The sequence below is a fragment of the Plectropomus leopardus genome, chromosome 19 (assembly GCF_008729295.1).
Source record: "Plectropomus leopardus isolate mb chromosome 19, YSFRI_Pleo_2.0, whole genome shotgun sequence".
In the NCBI taxonomy this organism is placed as follows: Eukaryota; Metazoa; Chordata; class Actinopteri; order Perciformes; family Serranidae; genus Plectropomus; species Plectropomus leopardus.
The window spans coordinates 17,951,931-17,970,102 of record NC_056481.1 but is presented as its reverse complement, the minus strand read 5'-3'; the positions used below and the strand labels follow the sequence as shown (position 1 = coordinate 17,970,102).

Sequence of the window (18,172 nt, the reverse complement as noted above, 5' to 3'; positions counted from 1 at the left end):
AGAGCTGATCAGATAAGGTTGATGAATGAAGGAGCAGCCATGAACGTGAGCTTTTGTACCCAGCAGAGTGTACACAAAGTTTCCCTTTCAATGCACCTGATGCTCCGCTGCTCCATCTCTCCTGAGCGCACTCTGTGCTCCGAGAATTCAATGCAATGAATAACCGAATGGTACATATATATTTCAAAAGCGCTTCTAATGAACGATTCACCTCCAAAAATAGAAAATCTATTTGTGGCAGCAGGTGTTTTAAACGTGGCGGGCCGCCAGATACTTCTCATTGAAGCTTCAATGCCAAAACACTGACATTTTTACACAACCTTAAAAAAACAGTTTACTGCTCCCTGTGTCTGTCAACTGACTTTGTGGTTATCATCAGCACCAAAGGTTAGTCATTCCACCCATAGATAAGCTAGAGCTTAACAACAGTTGGCCAACAGCGGGGTTCAGTCGTGCTGTCAATCAGTCAATAGCACTGATAACTTCAAACTTGCTGGAGGATATTAATTGCTGGAATTCATGAAGAGCTGCGGCAGCAGAAAGACCCCTGCAACTATTCATATGTTCATTCGAAATCATTTAAAGCTGATGGAGCCGGTCAAGTATGAGTTGACCATTTTGCATGAGTGTGTGTGTGTGTGTGTGTGTGTATCCAGGCCGACTGACCCACAGAGAAAGACAAATGGCTGTAGCAGGGGGCCGTGCTTGACATTTAGGTTTCGTGTGGTAATGGACGCTGACCTGCTGAGGTCAGGCCTGCCAGCGAGGCAGCAGAGGGGCCCATTTCTATACACAGTCTCATCCCTGTAACCAGACACTAGCATAACAGTGGTAGACACGCACACACACATAATCACTCAGTCACTCAGTGGAGAAGAAGACAGAGGGGCATCAAACATCCCACAGGTTGGACCACATAGGTGGGGGTGTCATTGTAGAGAAGAGACAGATGTTCGGTGTGTGGTTTTGAGTGTCAGGACATATTTCTGACATTTCTGTTGATATTTTCTACATCTGTGTAGGTGCACATTGATTCCTACAACCATAGCAACAGCATAGTACAGGGATGGCAAAGCAATGCTGGGTGCTATTGTTAAGAGAGAGCCCCGTGTTCACCCACAACTCAGCAACAGGAGGCTACTTTATATACTGTTTGTGACAGCTTTGTGGTAATAATGGAGCCCAGGCCCCCGCTAGTGCAAGTGGCATGCTCAGTCAAGTGAGACTTTGCCTAAGAGAACACACATACACACACACACACCAGGCAGCCTCCTTCACGCCTAATGAGACCACTGGGAGAGTGGAGAGAAGGAGGCAGGGAGAGGGAGATGAGTAGAGAGAGGAGAGAAAGGATGGGAAATAAAGGAAAAAGAGTGGAACAGCAATAGCAAGAAGAAGACAAATACACAGAGAGAGGAAGAGAGGCAAGGAGACCAACTGCTCCAACTTTCAAGGTTTGGGATTGCAGAAAGGGATGAGGGGACTGAGGGGGGAGTACAGGAGTGATGACCTGGATTGCTGCCAAAGAAGCGAGAGGAAGATGAGGGGGTGTCAGAAAAAGAGCAATGAGAGTGTGTGAGAGAGAAAGAGAGAGAGAGTTGAGGTACACTGCTAGACATAGCAGCGGGTGGTTATGCAATGTACACAACACAGGAGTGCAGGGGGGGATCAAAGACATGGGTTGCATACATAACTAAATCTGACACTGTAGTGCAACAAGAGACGATGAGCAGGGAGAGAGAAAAAAAACTAAAATATAGAGAGAACAGACACTCCCTGGGGATGGGAGAAAAAGTACACTGGGTACTGGGTACACATCATTTTTGAGTAACAATGGAAGAGGAAGGTAATGACAGAGAAAAAAAAACACAGATAAAAATATAGACATGTCAAAACTGTTCTACCTCTGCCTCTGGCACTACAGCATCATCTGCTCATCCAGGCAGGTGCACATTGCAGGGTGGGGTGTGTGCGGGTAAGTGAGTAAATAACTCGTAGTCCAAAATGGGAAAAGGCTTAAATGTCCGGTGACAAGGAATATGGACAGACAGGCACAGCTGAGCCTTTGGTTTTGCTTCCAGGGAAAGCAGAGCATGAATTATTAACAGGCGTTCGGTCTAATGAAGTGAAGATGAGCCACTTGGCTCCATGCTCATCTATGCGGACAACCATGTTTGTTTGGACTACGGTGCTCAGGCCCCGCAGCAGGTTACAGTGTCAACAAGTGACATGTCACCTATGCAGCAGCCATGAACATTGCTCTGGTTATTTAGGAAAACATTGTAGCACTGAGCTGTGTGTTACATTTCTTAGTCACTGCACACAAGCCTTCAGTAGGGTGAAAAAAAAGGAAATGTGTTGCACACTTCAACACATTTTACCCATCAGCAGAGCCTCAACTGACTCGCTGACCACAAGTTTATTGCATATGGAGCTGGAGCGTGGGACACAACTTCTCTCCTTTTTCCTGATGTTCTTTATGGCACCAGGAAGGAAACTTAAGTACCATGGTAGAGTCCATACTACATGTGCAGAGCTGGAAAGGGAAAATTTAAAAAATGTACTTCCGATCCTGATTTGCTAGATGTCTACCAGAAATGCAGTCCTCTGTCTTTTAAGAGTACACACCCACCTCAATGCCCTGTCTATTGTGAAGAGTACAGTGCATTTTCTCATCCGCCCTCTGAAATCAGGCCAATCTGTGTCAAAAGTTTTGGGATTTGAACTATACGAAACATTCTCCTCTCCACTATTAGAGCTATACTACTATAACCCATTAGTATTATGTAAATATTGCAACTTATATGCTGCTCTGACATGCAAAGCCTTCATCAATGTCAGGTTGAGCCGTGAGTGTCTCACTTGTCTTGAATTTGATGGCTCTGAAGAAAAAAAAATGCTTACAATCAGGAGCAACGTTTCTAATATCCTGCATCAATACATAGCTGAACTGAAAGTGCTTAGGTCATCAGTTTAAAATCCCATTTCAGACAAAGTATGTCAAATACACTGCTATGAATCATATTTTGTTTAACATGGAATTTACACAAAAAACACATTTTTAAAAATAATAAAAAGCCAGATCTACTATTTCTCACTCGGCTGTTTGCAGAAGAGTAGTTTTCATTTTTCATTTTCTCCAGCTCTGCTAGCACTGGGTTGACCTATGAAAGTGCAGTGCACATCAACATGGCTAGCATTAGCATTGGAGGAAACATCAGAGGGATTCAGCCAAACATCTTTAAGTCTCATTCAGACCCAGACTCAGATGCAAAGTTTGTGCACCAAAATCATTGACTAGCAGGCATATCAGAATAGTAAATGTAGTTAGTTTCTCTTATTTGCTTATTTTGTTGGTTTACTTGTTAACTTGAAGACTAACTGGCTGTGGCTGACACAGTGTCAGTGGTTCTTGTGAAACATACAATAACATCTGCTCCAATGTGGTTTTGGGTAGATAGTGGAAGGAAGCTTCAAGATCCAGTTTACATCCAAAAACTGCAAACTCTACCATGTTTGATGTCAAAATTTCCCAAAATTTTCCCTAAGATAATGCCAACTCTGCTCTATGTACTGACAAGTCCGCTCTGCGCTGGAGGTTTCACGTTTCTTTGCCTGTGCTGTGTCTATGGGTATATGGGTTTCCAGTACTAGACAGCGGTTGGCTCTGGTATTAGTGACATATTTAATCTAACTTGCCCAGTACAGACATCGCCCCCTTCAGTGGAGGACATTTTTGAGAACATAAACACAAGAAAAACCCATTTTTGATTGGAGGGGGTCTTTAACTTGCACTTCTTTACCAGGACTCCAAACAAATCCAAACCAATGATGGGACAGAGGACAAGAGGAGGAGGAGAACGAGATTTTTTTTTTTTGCCATTATAGCAGTGTTGCTTCAGGGTTACAGTCACTGCTTGGCTGCTCTCTGCCTGCCTCCTCTTCCGGCAGCCCACATGCCACCACTAATCCCTCACAGACCCAAAGGAAGGCTTCAGGATCATCCCGTGTGTGAGCTGGGAAAGACAGGAAGCTGGCAGGCACATATTGCCTGGGTGAGATGCAGGGGATGACTGTAACAAACTCGTCAGGAGAGCTCCATCCTTCCTCGGGGTGTGCACAATTTTGCAAAGTGCTCAGGGTGTTGCTGTTGGATGGTGGCCTTGCTGACCAGCTAGACTCCTGGATCTCTCTGCCTCCAAAACAACACCCCAAGCCCTGTATGTTTTGGCCCAAAGACTGCAGATTGGGTGGTGGCACTGTTTATGTAACAAAAGGCAGTTTGAGAGAGAAAAGTTTCCTTTGAGTTAAAAAGCTTATTACATTATTTATGCTTAAATGACAAGTCATTTGACAAAATATATATATATATTATATATTAGCCAGCTACTATAACACGTTTTATGTTTGTGCTTTGAGCACCAGAGGTGGGATGAAGTCATTGTTTAACAAGTCACAAATAAGTCTCAAGAATATGCACTCATGTCCCAAGTCAAGACTGACAAGTCCTAAACCTTAAGTTTCAAGTCCTAAACAAGTTATAATGTGCTCTTCACCAAACATCATGCCATTTTGACAAAATAGTAAAAATAAATCAAATGTATGTGTATTAATTTTATGATTTTTTAAAATGTGTGATTGTTTGTTACAAGTTTGTTTAAACAAGTGCAACTAAACCAGTAGTGCTGATGTTGCTGTTTCGTACTTTATAGCACTATTAACAAAAACAGAAAGAATTTTGTCGTTTTTTGTCCTGTCTTGTATTTAAATCATCCACTGCTTTCAACATATTAATTTATTTGTGGCAGCCCACCACAATTAAAACATCTGCTGCCGTTAATTAGCACGCAGTTAAAATACTGGCAATACTTGGCACAGACAGAGCAGCAGAACATCAGGCACATTGAAACTCAAACTTAGTTATTCATTCTGCTGCGTTTAAAAGTTTGCCTTCATTCACAAACAGCTTCTCCTTTCATCCATTGATCTAACCTGATCAGCTCTGAACAGACCAACACATCAATAATCCACGCTGCGCGTAACAAACTGCTGCTGAGGAAAAAGAGGAGTGCAATCTGCGCTGCGTTCAGTGACCCACAAAAACCTTTGAATTTAGAGAGGGGACACAGAAGGACACAACCACACCACACATACACTGTAAATCTGTGGGAAACACTCTTCTCAAACTAAAAAAGTAACTAAAGAATAATAACTTTCTCTTCCCAAATGTGTAAGACATTATCTGTGAGAATATTCTTCATTTAAAGTGATGATCTATGTTGTTACAGGTTACACTGCTTTAAAAACAAACAAAAAAGCGTACATTTTAATCTTTGGGCTTGGGGAAAGGTATTTAGTATTTTCAAGTCAAAAAAGGCTCAAGTCCAAGTGAAGTCACATGTTATTGGTGTTAAAGTCCAAGTTGAGTTAATTTTTCCACCTATGCAATTTTATGTTACAGTCCTTTTATTTTGTCATTCTTCAGAGCAAGTGAGTGATTTATCTAAAATTATGAATGTTGTTGCTTCTTCTGTCTGAAGGAATCAATAAAAATTAAAATTGAAAAAAAAAGTCTGAGTTGAGTTGCATGTCTTTTTAGATTTTATCAAGGTGAGTCAATCTTTAAATTTGTGACTCTAGTCTGACTCCAGTCCAATTCATACGAATCTGGTCCACACCTCTGTTGATCACTTGCTTGCAATTGATAAAAGTGTTGAGATGCATTGGACATTAATGCTGTATAGCATTATATTGTTGCAATAATAGCTCCCACTAGGTGAAAATAACCCCCCCATTTAAGATCAAAGAGACATTATAAGGGACAGTTCAACATTTCTAATCTCATACTATATTCTCTCTATATGAGCTTGCGGTTAGAGGAATGGTTCTGCATCTGAATTAAAGTAAAGTGGAATGGTTCAGTAGGTTAGCGCCACATAGCATAACTGAACACATAATTGTTATTAAACAATATACCTTTCAGGCAATAACTCCAGAGAGAACATGTTTACTTTCAGCAGCGAGCGCAGCCAATTAGATACATACAAACATAAATACACAAAGGCGTACAAACAGGGAAGTGTGTAGTGATAAAGTATGACATGAGTGGCCAGCCTTGCTATTATGAAGACAATTGACAATAAAGCTCTGAGTACAGTCACAGGAATAATATGCTCCGTTATCATTCAATAAGGCAATTCTCTTCTACAAGACTCTCAGTGGCACTGTGCTCATTCCTGAGGAGCCTGCAGGCAAGAAACAATACTCAGGTGTTGAAATGTCTCTTCGCTACATTTAAATCAATAAATATGTGCAATCGCACACCATGAGAGGCTAAGCTGAGCCCAAGCAGAAGGATAACTTCATACTGTAATGAACACATAGAGGCTAGCATGGTGCACCTAAATCTTAGTTACGGCCACACCCTGAGCGTATCGGCCCGTGTTACACACAACTCCCTAACCACTGCTCTTTTTCCTTTTTCTGCACATTTTCCAGTGCAGGAAGGACCCTATATCACTGTATATAATACATCAGCGACTACTGTCGTTAATTTCTTCTCTCTTTCCCATTCTCCCTCTCTCTCCTCAGGGGTTCCCAATGGCTGTCCAGAGCACATGTGTTTTGGTTTACCTAGAGTGGAGCCCTATCTGAGCCCAGGCTGAGAGCAGACTGCGGGCTTTGTCTGTGGCACCATTAATCAACTGTCCTTTAACAAAAACAGAAAACCAGATGAGAGACAAAGGGAGGAGACGTGGGGGGTGGGCCCTTATTTAGGTAGAAAAAAAGAAGAGGGTAAGAAGGAAGAGAGCGCAGAGAGAGAAGGGGGGATGCTTGACCCAGATCCAGGCCTTTAATAAATCAAGCAGCAACAATAACAAGCAAAGTTTTCATGTGGCTTGACTGATTAATCAGGCTTTATTTTTGACATGGGAGGCAAGGGAGTCTTTTCTTCTTCTTCTGTCTTGTCGCTCTTGTGGGAGACTGCAGTGTGGCTGAGCAAGTCTTTTTTATGTTGGGTGTTTATGTCTTTATGCTCCAAGGTTTTGGACGCGGCGGGCCTGCATCGTTCACGGTTTAATGAGAGTGAGACCTTCACTTGATGGTGGGACGGGACAATTTCACCGAAGGTTTCCGACTACAGTAATGGGAAACAAGAAGGTTGTCGAAAAGGTCTGGACATGCACATTTTAAAAATGTATACAGCTTGTATGAAGGTGCAGGCATGCAAACGCAGGTTTCTTTTCTGAAATATGAATGAGTGCTGTTTTACACACATGCACACACCACACACACACAGCAAGCCACAGGATGTGAAGCAGCCCTCTGAGACTCTTTGCGAGGTGCCGATCGATGGGCATTGAGTGTGGACAAGGAGGCCTCAGAATCGATAGGGGGCCATTACAGAGATGTGCCTACTGGGACCTGGGAGAGGAGGTGTAGAGGAGGCTAGATATATCTGGGCCCTTGATGCTGTCTTCTTTACCTCATTTGTGGGAGGTTTTACTCCACGTGAGTGCTGGGGCACACATACGCACAACAGGAACGTGGACATGTGCATGCTTTAAGAAGAGCTTCCCTCGCAGGAAGCAGGGAAGACTTTTTCTGTCCCTCTAACTCACCTTCAGTGCCATCCTCTCCTCTATTTCCTCCTCATCTTCATTCAACTGTCTCTTTCTCTCTCCATGCACTGCAGTGTCACCACAGCTGCCTGTGCTTGCACTCTGTCAGTGGATCCTAAGACTTTCTGTCACCCCCTGCTAGTTCCTCCACTCCTCCGCTGCTCAGAGAGTGCACTGACTGTCCTATTCTCTCTCTCACATACACACACACACACATACATCTACTGCCAGCATTGTTTCTTCCACAAAATGTCTAGCAGTGACATAATCCCAAACCATGTGCTGTTTTACATGTTTTGAGGCATCAGCAATGTTTTCACATAAAGGTTCACTCTAGTCCAGTGCTGCACAGCTAAAATTACTTGTGGGAAGAAGCTCAGTTCATGTAGGAAATTAACACAACTATGATGTTAGTTACAAATGTACTCACTCAAAAACAACAAAAAAAAACAGGAAAACGCAAAGCTGGGCGCTGGATGCTGCTCTTGTGCCTGCTCTGTGCCAACTTTTAAGGGCATCTAAGGTTGCTAAGCAACCATAACCAGCACTATATGATTACCTGAAATCCCAAAGGTTGAGCTGACCTTCTTTCAGATGTTGTTTTATAAGAAAAAAAAAGATGTTGTTTTATGAGTGTGTATTAGGCCTAAAATGTTGGGTAGAGATGTAAAGCAAGACTACCCAGATGTAAAGCTTTGGGTAGTCCTGAACTCAAAGATCAACTTATTCACCATACTTATCGCAGACTGATATTCACAGATGAAAGGGAAGGTAATGACTGGCTGTGATTAGTTGTTTCTCATCACATGACATGCAGTGTTTGTTGCTGCTTTCTAAAAGTTGAACTTTGTTTATGTCAGGGCCCACCATCGCACGCTGAAGAACACTTGGGAAGTCTTGTGTGCTGCGACAACATTGCACTCACTTTAAATGCACTTTCCACATGTCTGCATTGGAAACAATTAAATTTGCGGGCACAAAAAAATAAATAAATAAATAAGAATTAAAACATGGCATGATCCCTAATATCCATTAACCCCCGAAATGCTATGATTTAAAAAAAAACACACTCCAATATCTAAAAATAGAAAATACAGCCTGTTAAAAGCACTTTACTTTATCACTATTCCACATCCATACAGGTGCTGATCACATGAAAGCCGACAGATGAGCCAGTCAGGCAGACGACTGAAACCAATGAGGCAGACTGTGAGCTGGCTCCTGCATCCATCACCTTGCCAGGAAAAAAAAAGTGAAAGAGATTTACTATTCACCACATTTAATCCTCCTAGTAGGAATAGGAGCAGGAGAGGAGAAGGGTCTCCTCCTGCTCGCCATCGCCCTCCTTTCTGCGGCCCGTCTCCACCAGCACCACCATTAAAGGACAGTTGAAAATAGTGCATTTGGACGATGTTGTGGAGACGAAGGACTATTAAAAGTCAGGCAAATGCTTTTACCAGTGCTTATGAAATTGCATGGAGGTGCCATGTCGGCTCCTGCAAGTGCAGTCCAAGAAACCCTTCTGTGGCTGATCAAAAAGAACGTGCATGTGCGCACACACGTAGAATGCACACACAGTTTCTGGGCTCCACTAGCAGTCCCCATTGGTTTGGAAGGCCATAGCAGGCTATAACAACTACACCCTGGCCGGCCTGTTAGTAGTGGGCCCTCTGTTTCAGCAATCTGGGTTCTCTTTGCCTTTGGACAGCGACCAGGTCAGGCTGCACAATACACCACTGTGTTTGGATAGAGAGAGAGAGAGAAAAAGCGGGAGAGAGAAAGAGAAAACTGCAGGCATGTGAGTCTCTATGTGTGCATGAATTAGAATGTGTGCAAGCATGTTTGTTTGAGCATGTTTTGGTTTGTGGGAATACTGCACATGTGTGTGTCAGCATGTGCATGTGTCTCTATTATGACCCACCACACCCTCTGTCTCTTCAATACTTGATTGAGGGCCTCCCTCCCATCTCCCCAGCCTCCATCGTTACATCATCACAGCTACATCTTTTTGCTACCTCAGCACAAACAACCATTTTGGGACCCCTGGCAGCAGTTTTCTTCCCCCCAAGGCAGGGTTTGAATGTTGAAAACCTCAGAGAGGTCAGTGTACCAGAAGTAACACACATCACTGTCAGTCTGAAACAATGCAGTGGAAAGCAAACATGTCGGCCTATGCAACTGTGACGGCTACAAGGAAAACAGACTGCGATACAGAGCGGGGCCTGTGCCTCTTTAAGGAGCGCAGGCGGCACCTGTCCCTTTAAGATCTATTTCTCACAGCTTGTGGGTGCTGAGCTGAGCGGGCTAGCCTGAGCCGAGCCGAGCTGCGCTGTGCATGTATGGTAACAGGGGGGAACCGCGCCGCCCAGCCTGCCAGCCCACCACAGGGAATTTGTTTATGTTTCCTCGCTGCCAAGTTCCTGTCAGGAGGCGCCCCAAAGAGGAACTGCAGACTACTCAGTACTGTTAGCTACGCCCTCTCGCCTAGAGTGGCTGGGGTTTTTCTGCATACAGTATCGGGTGGTGCTTTGTAGCAACACTTAAATCCAGGGAGGTCTCTTCATCAATTTCAGCACTCACACACACACTCCATACTTCAAGCACTCACTGTGTTGTTCCACAACCAGCTTTGAGAGCATCGAACTTTATAAAACAACTTCTAACAGAAGGCTTAATTTATGACCCCCCAAACAGATTAACACCAATTTACTCAAAACACAGTGCATAAAACAGCACAAAGGCATAGTTTCATTAAAGCAATAGTTTACGAGTGGCACTTTGTTATGCTGTGGATTATGGGTATTGTAAAAACTGAGCACCACCACATAAAAACACAGTAAACAGGATTGGTAAACTCGTGGGCATTGAGTCAAGTACTTGTGGGGAAAAGAGCTAAATCTAAATTACTCTCCCACTAATGCAAAAGCGCAAAGCTGCCTTCCAACAACACACACAAACATTTCCTCAAATCATGACAAAAATATGCTATTACCAGCAGTGAAACAATGACTGCATCAATTTTTGCACATTAACACAATGCCTCAGCCTGGCATATACATGCTGTTTCTTGAGTATCCACAACATATGAGCAGCCCTTCTGTCCAGTGAGGTCAGCAAGTGCGTTCTCTATCTTGAGTGCTGCGGCCACCCGCAAGTTTGTCTCTCTGCAAAAAGGAAAGAGCCGCTCACTTGCAGTTATGTCAAGGACATGAGCCGTTTGTCTTCATACCATGCAATGTCCAGTCAGTGTATGCGGTAGGAGATAGAGGGATGTGTATATGTGTGAATGAGTGGAGGAAGGAGAGGTCAGACAAGGCCACCCAAAGGGGCGTGGGACCCAGGATGGCGAGACAGAGGAAGAGATGGAGAGAAAAAGGGGAAGAACAAAAGATGGAAGCGTGGATGGAAAGATGGAGGCTGGGGGTGGGGGGTGGGTTGTGGGGGGTGGCTGGGTGAAAGCAAAAAACAGGAAGCCATTTATGTCAGCTTGGATGGTGGGACCACTCCCTGTCACGTGCTGGCACATTTCACTGTTTTCTGACTGTATAGCCAGAAACTCCCAGTTTACACACACAATGAAAGGTAAACCAATGGCTGATTGGATGAATGCACAGGGGAAAGGCACAGGCTGCCTTTGCTTGAATGAGGATCGTGCTGTCTCGTCAAACTTCTCCATTTTTTAGCTGTGGGTGGAGCGTACACACACGAGCGCAAACTTAAATCATTTGAGCATTGAGACTAGCAGCACACTTCTGCTATTCTGCTGACTGTGAGGAAGTAAGATGCCACACAATATCTTGCTATTCAAATGCTTTACAATAAATGAGCTCAGCAGCACAAAATACAAACTGAGTTTGAAGTAGTTAGGTCAACTGCAACCTTCCAATTTTGGGCGATGGTGTAAAACTGACAAATTGAATTGGGTTTTTTTTGTGTACACTGAAGAAATGCCCAGAACTGAAAAAAGCAAAAGCTGGAGAATAACTTTAACAGAGAATAGTGGCACTGTCCACCATGTAAAAAAAAAAAAAAAAAACACCCGTAAAAGTTTCTAAACACAACTGAACATGTTCCAGCAGGAATCTGATCTGAAATCAGGGAGAAATTCACAACAACATCTGCAAGCAAGATAACACATTTTTCTGACGTTAGAATGTAGCTACATAGCATAGCGTGGGCTACGTCACGTAAACAGTTGCAGTAGAGTGCCTGGTGCAGATAAAGAAATTCATCATGAGCTGATGCCAGCCTGTCACTAAAGTAGAAATAATTGTTTGGAAAGCTCACGGGGATTACTTTTACATATGTTTACCTCATTATTGTAAAACTTGGGCCATGTTTAACATGAATATCTGGCATTGGAACAGCATATATATATATAGATATATGTATATGTATATGTATATGTGTGTGTGTGTGTGTGTGTGTGTGACAAAACGTAAGGAAAAGCATAACGCCACAGTGCCTCCAAGAGTGGCACTGCTCAGTTGCAGTGCAGCTGTGCTTAGCTGTGGAGCATCTAGAGATTCGCCTATGTTTTACGCATGATGTGCACATTTTTTAGCAAAAATGATCTTTTGATAACTGACTTTATATCATGCCACCTTTCACTACAATGTCAATGTACCTGTCACAGATATGAAAAAACTTAACGCTTCATGTTTTCTTTTCAAAATATAAGCCCTCTGACAACATTTTTAAGGACAGAATCCCTTCATTTTTTAACACAAGGCTTTTTATTGCGAAATGTTTGTAAGGCTGTGTTGTAGAGGATGAAGTGACTTGCACAGCTCCATAAATAAGTGAAGTAATAGCTTTTAAATGTGGAAATACAGAACTAATAGCAGCAGGCAGCTCTACATTAGCGCTGCAGCAACAGTACTGTCTGTGTGAACATCACTTGTGTGCGAGCCGCTGTAGTTCGGCGAGGTAGTCGTCATGCGCTGCTCATGCAGGCAGTGTGGCCTGGGCGTAATAGGTTTCTTTCATCAGAAGGTTGAAGTATTGAGAAGTAGGGTTGAGCAATATGGCACTACAATGATATAACAATATTTCAGGGCATTTATGTGATTACGATATTCTTTAAATGACAAAATATGGAAAAACATATATATTACTGACTTTAAGAGCATACAATTGCAACAAAATAAGTGTTATAGTTTTATAAGTCAACATATGTCTAACAGTTTACCTTCAATATTCAGCAAAAACTAAACAAAACTTAGTTTCTGTATACAACATAAATACAACAAACTCAACCACAAATTACACATGCGAACAGCTGCCAAATACAAAAAATGCTGCTGCAAGAGGAGTTTACTTTGAGTGGCAAGTCACTCAAAGACACTGAAAAGTCCAGGGCTGTGCATAAAACATTTGGAATGCCAAGGCTTAAAGAACCACTGATTCCACCCTGCTCAAGCCACTCTGAACCTGTCTCCTACACAGTGAAGCCAGTAGCACTTCTACTTTCAGCCATGTTTGTTGTTACTGTGCATAATGGTATGACATCATTTCAACAGGTCAAAATACTGCCATTATCATGATATGATTTTTTCTTATCATATAAAAATGATACCGGTATTATCATGAATGATAATTCATGCCCCAGAGTGCAACACAATCCCACTTCTATTCTTCATCACAATGAAAGAACAAAAAACATAAGATTTTACAGTTCCAAAGAAACTGGCACAGCCACTCAAGGAGGGCAATTTTAATCTGACATTGGGAACTCTAAGAAAAAAAAAAAAAAGAGTACAAAAATTGCTGTAGCATGGTGGCAAGACAAAAAAAAGACCAAGTCTGGGGAAACAATAAAGCTGTCGAGTGTTGATTGTCCATTGATTGGTGTATGAAGTGCCATTACATAGGAACAACTGTGCATAAACTCACTTTAACTTCCCTGAAGTTTCCATATGCGAAGTGAAGTAGAAAAACAAAACAAAACACTGAAGAAAAAAAAAAAACACAGGAGTCCCATTCTAGACAGAGGGAGAGGCAGCGGCTCGGCAGCCACCACCGACCTACCGCACACAGAGTGTGAATCATTAAAGGCATGTGTTCCACATCAACTGTCGGGGCCGCTTCCCAACCCACGAATGAGACTGGATCTAAATTATGACGGAGAAAGGGGGGTTAAATACCACTTCACGTGGAGATGAAAACCCCAAACCTGCTAACTCAGAGAGTGAGAGAAACTGGAAAATGACTGTATACAAGTACTGAATGTACCTTCTGCCAGTTCACAAAATAAAACGGCAATAATAAATGAAGCAGTTAATGGAATAATTAAATGCTTTCCAAAAACAGTGATGTTTCATCATGAACAGATGAAGCGTATACGGTTTAATGCCCTCTAAACAACTACAAGGAGAGTCAAACTGAACAGAAAACTGACCTACTTTACTTCTTGCATGTTTTTCTGGCTGCCTCAATTTCTAACCTCACAAAAGCTACGACAACACAGTGGGATAACTTTCCTCAAAAAAACAAATCAAAAGAAGGAAGAGAAACTCAGAGCGAAATGCATACAAGATCTTAGTGCCAGCCTTAGTCTTGTCAATCAGGCTAGCCGTATGCCAGACTGGTTGCTAACAGAGGAGTGACTGCCAGACCACTTGTCATCCCCAGTTACGACACATGGACGTCCTCTGTGGGTGTGAATATGTGTTTGTGTGCAAAAAAAACACACACCCTCTCTTATGCGGGCATCCAATGAAGGCAGCGATTTGCAGAGGGAGTCTGCATTCTTTTGGGTATTGGCTGGCATCTTGGTGCACATACCATTCTATTTGCTTTTTGCTTGAGAGGCTGGCATGGGGGAAGGAGTTTGTCCAGGGGGAAGAGATCACCTTTCCCCGGAGTCAGGAGGGGACAGGGTAGGACAGGACAAGACATGACGGGGCAGGACAGGAGAGGAAAACACGAGTTTGTACAAGCAGGAGAAAGCCAAATAGGACAGGACAGGACAAGACAAACGAAGCCACAGTCCCTTGGACTCGATGCTATGATTGGCTGAGAGGAATTAACCAATCTTTTTCAGTCTGTCATTATTGTGGCAACATCCTGGCACAACAACATGACATGGAATAAAGGCCAGAATAAAATAAATGGTACATAACTGTTCTTTCTGCTGCCACATTATTTTGCAGCCAACACAAGAAAGATGAATCTAACCCAATAAATCATTCTATATTCACAGAGTGATGATCCAAGTTCTTCAAGCCAGCTCCTAATAATGAATGGCTGTTTTTGTTTGGTCTTTGTCCCTTGAACATGACAGAGCAAATCTCCCTGCTGCCAGCTCCAACTGTGATGCAACAGACCCAGGATTAGACTTGATCCTACCACTGGCGGCACGCAGGCCATAAGACAGAGTACCTCCTCTAAACCGAGCAGAGTGTGTGTCTGTGTGTGTGAAAATGTTTCCCGCAGGTCTGAAAATACTTTAGCTGCACATAAACAGTGACCTTTTATGACAGCAGATGTGACACAGTGAAAACACAGACAAAATTCAATACAAAACAAACATGGCAGTCACATGACGAGGAACAATGCTATTGTGTATATAGAGAGCAAGATGGTGTTTGCTACCCCACAGACACAAGTGTGGAGTGTGCACAAGTCCAATTACCCAGAGTTGACAGGAGCGACAAATTCGGGCTTACCCCAAAAACGTCAATCTCCCTGTCCTTGGCCAAGGAAATCTCCCCTTGAATCGATTGCAGCTCCTAAGCTCTGAGGAGAGAGGAAGAAAGAAAGAGAAAGATATTTGAAACCAAGAGCTTTGTGGTCCTTATCCACGTGCTGCAGACTCAGTGACTCCCTAGCCTCTCTGGCACAGAACTGCTTCACTACACGAAAACTCTTACTCTCTTTTTCCTTCCGTCACTCTCATACTCCCTGTAATCTCCCCGCCCTTTTCCAATAGATTGGACTTTTTCACTCGCTACATTTGTGCCCCAGACATCATGTGAAAAGTGGAGTAAAACAGTGCTTTTGTGGTGTGTGAATTACCTGGGGCCTAAGACGGCACAGTAGTGCTTATGGCTACAACTCAATTACAGCAATGTGAATCAGGTGGCAGCCTAGAAATCCCCTTAGCCTGATGCACAAATAGGGACACAGAGGTGCCTTCACTGCCAAGACGGAGACAAATCTAAAGTGGCATGTCTTCTATTCATAGAAAGACAACTAATACTGTGCTGTACGTGAATGAATAGCTGCCGCGGACATGGATCTAGCAACTCCGGTTTGAACAATACCATTTTGTTTATGCAGGTTGCTAAAACATCAAGTGTTTACCAATATGTCTGGTTGCAGACCTAAGTTAAACGAGTCACATGACTCTTAGGATCTCTGATAAAAGTCACATTTATGCGGCAGAAAACATGGTAAGTGTTTCAGGATTGTTTAAAAAAGTGGAAAGGCAATTTTTCAACATTTTCCCTCCCAGTGTTATCATCGCAAAGACAACTGGATTGCTTTCCGTTTTCCTCAGAGCCTAGCAACTACCAATAACACAAGACACACTGCATTTTGTTATAGACAGTCACTTCAGTTGTTTCCATGTCCCGGATAATAAAGGCCTTTTCTTTTTTTAAGATGTCTTTTTTTCGGGGGGGGGGGTGTCACGGTTAAAAGTAAATATTACCTCAAGGTGGGTCAATCATGCTTATACACCAACTCCGAAACATTTGTCTGTCATTAATGTGTAAAAGATTTGATTTTTTTGTCCAAGAAGCAGTGAAGAAAATGTGGCGTAACCTGCTGAACACTTATATTTGCAGCTTGGGAGAGGAACAGGGCAGAAGTGCAAAGGGGACCAGCAAGAAAAAGAAGTGGAAATATACAGAAGCAATGTCCTTCTTCCACAACAATAGAAAAGGTAAAAATAGACTATGCACGTATGCACAACAGTAATAATTATGCTTACAGCAGAGTGCAATTTATAACTCAGGTAGTTGCGTTGCCAGCTGCAAGATGGGGGGATGCAGAGAGCTGTGACAGCAGACGGGGGTAACTTTAGTGAGAAGGAGAGAAGCAAGGGGGCAAAGGATTCTAATCAGTTCAATTATGAGTCCAACTGGACGTTTGTACCAAATTTCAGGAAACTCCTCATCTTCAGATATTGCATTGACAAAAATGAGACAGATGACCTTGACCTTTGAACACCAAATTCTAATAAGCTTATTGTTGAGTCCTTAAAGTTTGTATCAAATTTGAATAAATAACCTCAAGGTGTTCTTGAGATGTCGCTTTCACAAGATACACATGCAAAGTCACCGTGACCTTGACCTTTGACTACCAAAATCTAATCCTTGAGTCCATTCAAACATTTGCACCAAACTTGAAGTAAACGTTCCTGAGATATTGTGTTCACAAGAATGAGACTGACAAGGTTACCAGGACCTTGACCTTTGACTTATGAACACCAAATTCGAATCAGCTCATCGCTGAGTACAAGTGAATGTTTGTGTCAAATTCCTTCAAGGCGCTCTTGAAATATTGCATTAACAAGAATGTGCTGGACAGACGGACAGATATACAACCTGAAAACTAAATTAAAATGCATCTGACTGAGTGTGTAAGCTTTCAGTGCACAATGATTTTTATCAGACGACGCATTTAAAAAAATGCTTACAAAAAAATAAGTACCTTACATTGACACTTTGTTCACTGGGGATAGGTAATGATGGCTACCAGAGAAATCCAAAGCTCTTTCCTCTTCCTATGTTGGTTGTACAATGGTTGACCTTATTCCTTTGTGCAGTAAACTGAGCTTTCATTTTATTGGGAGATCGTACCCGGTGGCAGACAGAATTGCACAGTGAAAGTAAGGCTTTGAGCCAACCACTCCAAAGGCTGTGATGGTGTCATTATTCTATAGCCATAACATTCTGTAATCAACATTTACTTTATAATGATAAGTTAAAGCAAAAAGCATGCCTATGTCCACTTTTACCAAAAACAACTGGATGAAAATAACAGGACAGTGGTTTGAAAATGTTAAAAGGCACTTTGTTGGATTTCATGGATCCAACAAAAATGCCAAACTGAACAATCATGGTCAATAATATTTGAATAGAAAATTGCTTTGTGTCAAAAGCAGTGAGCTGTCCTGACTCTCTCCTTGAGGAGAAAACAGACCATCTCTTTTTAGCATATCCTGGTTACAGGATCCCTCCAGGTCCCATAATATGTAGAGCTGTGGATAAGGCCAGGGTTTTCCAAACGCATGTTCAAGAGAAACCATTGACCTTTAAAACTGTAGTCTGTTTGGGTTTATTTCACTTTAGCACTTGTCACAAAGAGGAAGACAATTTCTGCACTTCAGTTAACAAAGAAAGCAGCAAGATGTATCAGGACAGAGCTTTCCTGACTCTCACAGAAATGGCTGCTCTTTGAAAAGGGTCATCATACCACTACAAATATAAAATCCTTCACTCTAGGCCGAAGTGGCCTTGTTGCCATTTAACAAGCAGCAAATGAATTTCACACTAATTTGTTATCACAAGCTCTTGAGGACCGTCAAACAGTTATAACAG

General features: G+C 42.5%; 1 protein-coding gene across 4 annotated transcripts in view; it reads right to left on the bottom strand.

The window, feature by feature from the left end:
• raraa (retinoic acid receptor, alpha a) overlaps positions 1–18,172 on the bottom strand; it is a 178,484-nt gene that overhangs the window by 139,403 nt on the left and 20,909 nt on the right. For 2 of the 4 annotated variants that reach the window (XM_042507470.1, XM_042507472.1), the window contains exon 2: positions 15,293–15,362. The exons of the other annotated variants lie outside the window; for them this stretch is intronic. The gene's annotated coding sequence lies outside the window, so the exon portion shown is untranslated. The remainder of the gene's footprint in view (positions 1–15,292; positions 15,363–18,172) is intronic. 4 annotated transcript variants of the gene reach the window in all.